The 7,651-nt window shown below is 42.9% G+C and overlaps 1 pseudogene; it reads left to right on the plus strand.

Annotated features, from left to right (window-relative positions):
- Nucleotides 1–387: 387 nt before the first annotated feature.
- Tnk1-ps1 (tyrosine kinase, non-receptor, 1, pseudogene 1) lies at nucleotides 388–2,263 on the plus strand (annotated as a pseudogene).
- The last annotated feature ends 5,388 nt before the right edge of the window (nucleotides 2,264–7,651 follow it).

The raw sequence follows: 7,651 nt of genomic DNA on the forward strand, positions 1-7,651 counted from the left end.
ATAAAACTATCCTATTTTATTTGACTAGAAAAATTAAAGACAAGAGGAAACTCATAAGAGAAAATACAAACCAGCTAGTAAAAGTACAAAATAGATATATTTTTACTGTTAATCAAACACATCTAAACAAAATAATGAAATTAATATTAGATATATTGCTAGAAGTATCAATTATGGAAAAATAGTTCGAATAGAATTCATTTTGTAGTAGTGACAATGTTTTAGGAAGACCATGAATTTAAAAATATGCTATTTTAAGTATATACAATCTTTTACTCAACAATTTTGCTTTAGGAATTTATCTCAAGAAATAACCAGGCAGCTGCCTCTTCTGCCTTCGCCAGGCAGAAACAGACTGCCATCTTCCTGAGAGGTCTAACCCCAGACATGCTCCTGGAAGACAGTTCCCGGTGGCTCCTTCTGCTGCTCTGGGACATCCAGCTGATCCAGTTCTACCGGCCCATCTCAATGTCACTCGGCCAGAACATTTTGATTTTGTAAGGCCTGAGGACCTGGACAACACTGGCATGGACAAGCCTGACGAGCTCAGACTTACTGAAGCTCTAAAGAGGTACTGTTCGGGGATCAAGTCTAAGAACTGGGGTTTTGCTCCTGAACAGGAGATCCCTCCACACTCAGAGGGGAGACCCAAGTGTCTGACTCCAGAGGTTGCTGTGTGCAGAGGGGAGGTGATAGGCTCAAGCTGCTTTGGTGTTGTACATCGAGGGCTATGGACACTACCCAGTGGCCAAATTATCCCAGTGGCTGTCAAGTTCCTCCATGTGGGTCCCCAGGGTCCGATGGGCACAGAACTGGGAGACTTCCTGCAGGAAGTGTCTGTCATGATGAAGTTAGAGCACCCACTTGTACTGTACTGCGCCTGCATAGCTTCGTACTGGGCCAGCCTCTACAGATGGTGGCGGAACTTGGGCCACTGGGCTCCCTGCATGCGTGCCTGACTGCCCCAGCACCGACGCCCCCCACTGCCTGTGGCCCTACTGTGCCTTTTTCTGTGTCAGTTGGCAGGAGCTATGGCATACTTGGGGTCCTGTGTGTTAGTGCACCGGGATCTCGCTACCCTGCAACCTCCTGCTAGCCTCACCTTGAATGATCAAGGTGGTGGATTTTGAACTGGTGCGGCCACTGGATGGGGCCGGGAGCCGCTACATTATGGGTGGACCCTTTCCATCCCCTATTCCCGATGTGCCCCAGACAGCCTAAGCCAGGGAGCCTTCTCATGACGTGTGGATATTTGGCGTGACACTCTGGGAAATGTTTTCTGGAGGCAAGGAAACCTGGGCAAGTGTTCCACCATACCTCATCCTACAGCGGCTGGAGAAGGACCAAGCCAGGCTGCCAAAGCCTCCTCTCTGTTCCGGAGTCCTCTATTCCCTCGCCTTGCTTTGCTGGGCCCCTCATCCTGCAGACCAGCCTAGCTTTTCCAACCTGGAAGGACTGCTTCAAGACGCTTGGCTTTCTGATGGGCATCTGTGAGGGAGGTCACACAGCTAGGTTCTTTGCGGATGGAGCCCCGTGACCCCATCACTGTCTTTGAGGGCAGCCCGGACACCACAACCTGGAAGGGACAGAGTGGTTGTACCCTCAAAGTGGGCAACTTTCCAGCTTCAGCAGTGACACTAGCAGACTTGGGGGATTTACCAGTCACCCACCCTGCCCACAGAGGTTCCCCTACCGGTGGGGCGAAATGCAGAGAGGACACAGACAGGGAGAAGGCAATGTTATAAGATCTACCCCAGCACAGAGCTAGAGAAGGAAGGTGCTACTGCAGAAGGCGAAAGGCATTTCCAAGAGTCTGGAGTCAGTTCTGCCTCTGGCCCTAGACCCACAGGAGGTTACAAGAGCTTTGCCTCAAAGACTCGCAGACGTAACTCCACACCCACCAGACCTCCCCCGTGTCCACCTATTATCGGCAGTTCTTCTCGGCCCATCCAGCCCCACAAAGCCTGACCCAAAAGAGAACCCTCGCATAATCACTGCACTGGAGCACCAGCAAAGCCACTGTCCCCTCTGGAGACCCCTTGTCAGACCCCAAGTGGCAGAGGAAGATTGTGCAGGTAGAACTGAGTGTGCAAGGCGTCTCCTCCAGCAGCACCAAGTGGCACTTAGAATCACTGGGGGAGATGTGGCTTCTGCTATCGGCAACCTCAAGGTAGACCAGCTCTTCCACCAGGGTAACCAGTCCGGAGCAGACTGTTGTCGCATCCTGGAGCATCAGCGGTGTAAGGTACAAAGATTTACCTAAGGAACTATTTTCCAGTACAGACTGCTGGATTTGGGGGTTCTCATTTGGCAAGTCCATAATAGACACAAAGCCTGCATTTAATTACCTTCCGAGACACTTAAGGACCACCCTTTTTGATTGCAGTGGCTACGTTTTCCTAAATCATACCTCCTAGATTCATTTCTTGGAGGATTTATATTTAAAAAGACCAATTTATCGGGGGGTCATAGGTCATAGTTATTTAGGAGGGGGTGGAAATTAAGAAGCTGATCTACATTTCATCTCAAGATCCTTTGGCTTTCAGGACCACAACTTTGAGCCTACATGTTAATGAACAGCCAATGTTTACCTCCATGAAATAAAAGTTGTCATGCCTTTTCCCCAAAGAATGGCATTAATATTTATAAAATCCCCCTCTCCTGTTATTGTATAATCATAGGTGGGTAGCATGAATACCCAGGAACATTGTAATAAAAGTGTGACAATGCAAACAGACCCTGTGAATGCAGCAGACACAGAATCCTCATCAATGAAGGCAGCTTCAGACTCAATAAATTACCACCGTGCAGCCCTCGGGTATCATCAGGATATCAAATCTGAACGTCTTAAAGAGATAAAAGAAATAAAGCAAGCCTACCAGCTATTATAGTAAAACTTTGAATATTAACTCTGAACTTTTTTAGAAAGACGGGTCATGCAATGTGCAGCAAGATGTTTATAATGATTTCACAGTATGTCACCATCTCCCCATAACTGTACCCACACTTTTTGCCATCATGTGCTTTGATGAACACTAATCGACTCTGCAGCTCTTTTCATGGAGACTGGAGGGAGAATGGTCACTGATGGGTCCAAACACTGTCTTTCATCTGCATGAAGTACTGAGAGATTGGTGTAGACACTCTTGCCATACCTTCCTTCTATCTGAACAAACAGACAACTTTCTGTGCTGTCCCCTGATGCTACAACATTAGGCTCTGATTCAAGATGTTTTTGAGTTGTCTTTTCGTGTTTGCATTTGATCTTTATCATTAGTATACTTGGATGGGGGTCTTGTATCATAAGCAGAAGTTGGCAGAAGGGACACTGGAGCTGTAGAAGCACACACCAAATGTGCCAGCAAGGCAGAGGTAGCCACATACAAGACCAGAGTACAAGTGAGGAATTGCAGAGAATGGAGGGGTAGAGATGATGTGGAAATAGAGGTAACAAAGACATGGACTATGAGGAACTAAAGATGAGAGACAATGGGTTCTGGGCACCTGGAGAGTTCTAGAGAGCTGCCAAGGTTTAATGGCCAATGGTCTCAGATAGCCTAGGCCAGAACACTGCTATCCCTGTATGGCTAAGGATTGTAGTACTTGAGACACATATTGAGAGCAGTCACACTAGACAGAAATGCAGGCTGCTTATGACTAACTACAGCTGGGAGCTGAGAATATTAGCTAAGAAATGCTGGGACCACTGGTGGTTAATGTTCAGAGGGCTATAATGCTCCAACTTTCTGGAATGGTTCGAGCTAAAACTCTGGCTTTCAAAGCCTGTAGCTTTCTAGATGTCCGGTTATAAGCCTCTAGATCTACCATCCAGACCCTAGATCTTAGGTCCAGCCTAAGGATTGTAAGCAAGCTTCTCCCAGGCTAGCCACAATTCTTATCCAGGTAGAAAAAAAGGACATTAGACAACTGACTGCTATCACTGGTTCCTCTTGTCCCACGTTCTTCCTAAAACACACTTGTCCAGCCACACTGCCTCCCTGGAATATTTGAAACTCGGAAAAAAAATTGCATGGAAGGGAAGGCTACTCTACTCATTGTTAAATTGGTAATATCTACATTTAATACCTGGCACAAAATAGGCATCAATCATCATTTTTGCCCCTTTTAATTTGAGACATTGTCTCATATTGTCCAAGTTGACCTTAAACTCACTGAAAAGACAATACTAGTGAAGCATGACCTGGAATGTCTGATTTTTTTGCCACCACCTCCTGAGTGTTGGGGTCAAAGGCTTGTGCCACCATGCTCAGTCTTGTGGATACTGAAGATTAAGTGTTGTACACACTAGGTCGGTACACTACTAAATTACCTTTCCAGTCCAGTTAATAGTTCTTAAATGTATGATTGGAGAAGTATATAATTAATCACTAGCACCAAAATAAAAGTGAAAAGGAAGAAAAAACAAAACAGAAGAAATATGAAAATCAAGTAGATACATCATAATAAGTGCAGTTATTGGAACCATAGTAGGAGGTAGGACTGGTACTCAATCAGAGACAGAATTTCAGTTCCTATTAGCTATCCTTATTCCTATTTATATTACTAATCATTTATATATAAAACTAACAGGAAATTTTGAGGTTAGAAGCCCTTCCCATATAGTTGCAAGTGGGAGAATCACAGTAAAGTAAATTAGGTATTGCTTGGGTTTCTCAGATATTCCCAAGCCTGAAGGTTATGGAACGTGGGTGATGTTCGGGTGATCCACACTGGAATATTGAATGCTAAGGCAAGCGGCCAGACAGATGATGTATTGCTGTTACTGTAGAGTCGCTATAGATTTGTGTAGTGTTAGAAAGGAAATCCACTGTCTATCTCACGGTATACCAATTCACCAAATGAATTGCCTATCATTTTAAGCCTGCTCCCAGGAGACAGAGGCACAAAATATTCTTAAAAGCTTTATGCAATGGGAGTACAATGGAGAAATCTTAGGATGAAAACACAAAATGCATTCATTCATAAAGACAAAGGAATCTACTTTGTGTGTGTGTGTGTGTGTGTGTGTGTGTGTGTGTTCACATGTATGTCTGAGTACAGATACCTACATGTGGTCTTGTGAGAATGAGCCAGAGGACAACCCCCGGCGTCTCAGAAATACAGTGCCTCATCTTAGAAACAGAGTCTATCTTTGGCCTGGACCTCAGCAATTATTCTAGACTTCCTGGCCACAGAAGTCCAGGGATCCTCCTGTCTTTGTGTGGGTTTACAAATGTGGATTACCACACCCAGCATTTTTATATAGAGTCTAAGGAATTAAACTCAGATACATATACTCTATCAGCCTAGCTATACTCCCCAGCCATATGTGTGTGTGCATGTATGTGTATGTGTGTGTGTGTGCGTGCGTGCGTGCGTGTGTGTATGTGTGTGTGTCTGAGTGTGTGTATTTGTGTGTGTGCATGTGTGTGTGTGCGCGTGTGTGTACCTGTCATTCAGAGTTTCAGTTCTATGGGATAGCAGCTGTAGCTAGTACTGTTGCAAAGGCATGCATATATCCTAGGCATTTGACTTTCATTTTCTCAGGAGTATCTAATACTTGGCTCTTTGCTTTTTCCTTATCTTACCCAGACCCCAGCACCAACAACCTTTTTCTTATAGATTTAATTTTACAACACTATGAACCATTGGCCATACTTGTCATTATCTTAATTGCTCAAATTTTCAGGTAGGGAGAGTCTGGAAATAGTCTCTGGTTTCTAGTCTGTCATTCAGTGTCCCAGGCAGAACCCTCTGCACCTGCTTCTGCAGTAAGGAGCAATATGCCTGGTAATGCTCAACATATGTAGCCTGTTCATGTGCCAAACTCTGTTTCCTTTCTGGCTTGCCATCTAGCTTCCTGCTGAGGCAATAGCTTTGGCTTAATCTCCAAGCCATTTACCTGGTACTTGATCTCCTACCCACCTCACCCCACCCATTTAGCTTGTGCTCCCTGGGAGTTGGGCCTTAGTTTGAGGCTCATTTCAACTTGGATTAGCCTAACTGCTTTTAGAATAGTAATAGAATATAGAATAGTGTCACTATAGTACTGCTATCCAAAGATTCTTCCTAGAGTAACCTGCCCTCTTAGATGAGATCCCCTGAATATTAGCACACACCACGCCTGAGTTCAGTCTGTTCCCCCCTTTTAAGGAGTGTCACTACTGCCTAATTAGTTCCCATAGCCTTAGCCACAGTTCTATTGTCTCCTTCTTTTTGTAGCATGGCATTATAATATGCCTAAGTTCGGAGTCCACATCCAGCTATCTGGGAACAGAATGAGATAATGAAAATAATTGTGTGATACCGAGTTATAGAACCAAAACTGTTAGAAAACTGTGTGAGAAAGAAGGTAGAATTCTGACGAAAATGACAATTAGGTATTGCTGTGGTCAGAATTCCTAAAAATCCTAGGTAGTCTGAGCTCTCTGCTGGTTTACAAGTAAACAAGTGCTCTGTCCTTGGGACTTCTCTCTATTGGACAAGTAAGCGGTGTGACACAGTGACACAGTTAGGGTAAAGCTGGCCTCATCGATTTATTACCAAAATAATAATAATAATAATAATAATAATAATAATAATAATACTGGGAGAGGGAGGACATTTTTGACAAACTGACTGCTGGCTGAGTTTCTACCCATGATTATATTCTAGCATACTTATGAGATACACGCAGACTAAAATATTAACAAAGAATAAGGTTGATAATAAAAATAATTGGCTGAAGAAAAAGCCAATATACTGGTCCATAGTAGAGCTAGTCAAAGAATAAATACATGCCTTCCCATTTCACTGGAACTGTAAAATGTTAAAATGTTTATTTTTCCCAAGAGGAAAGCTATCAATTAATACTGGATTTCAGAAAATCACTATCAGCAGGCACTATCTACCACTGTTAGTGAATGAATGAAGGACCATTTAGAAGGCCATTTAGGACACAAACAAGCAGGGTAAGATCTGATCAGATGACAATGACCAACACTGTCATCAACTAATCAGGGAGTTTTCAACCGGGTGTGTGTACATGTAAATGTATATGCATTTGTATATGTACATATATATAATTAAATATATATGATGAATTTTATATGATTTATTTAAACAGGTACACTCTTCTGTTAGTAGGTCCTTTATCAGACAGCAAAATTAGCATTGTTTTGCACAGAAACAGTACAAACATAGCAAGCTATATGAACCTCTTTAAGAAATTTGAAAAGAATAAAGAAATAAATAAGAAAATAAATATATAAATATGTGTTTATTTATTTATTTAGCAAGGAGAATATTCACTCAATACTAGGAACTGTGGAAGGCATTACATGTAAGAGAAAGCAAAATCACATGGTTCCCGACAGATTACCGATTATAATGTAGTGGTACATTTAATGCACATTAAAGATCAGTAATTATGATAATTAACATTGTGAATAGTGGTACAGCATCAGAACTGCAGAGTCTAATAGCAAAGCAATGTGATACTCATTATTTGATTTTGTTCAGAGGGGCGAAGGAAAAATTCTTTGAAGAAGCATCATTAGAGCTAAGAATGTAAAGTTAACAATTTAATAGGAGAAATCTAGACATATGGACACAGGCAAAACCTCTAGGATAGAGACAGTTGTGTTCTAGGAACTGAAGGATCAGTTGGTGT

This window comes from Rattus norvegicus, chromosome 11 (genome assembly GCF_021556685.1).
Source record: "Rattus norvegicus strain SHRSP/BbbUtx chromosome 11, alternate assembly SHRSP_T2T, whole genome shotgun sequence".
NCBI classification, from domain to species: domain Eukaryota; kingdom Metazoa; phylum Chordata; class Mammalia; order Rodentia; family Muridae; genus Rattus; species Rattus norvegicus.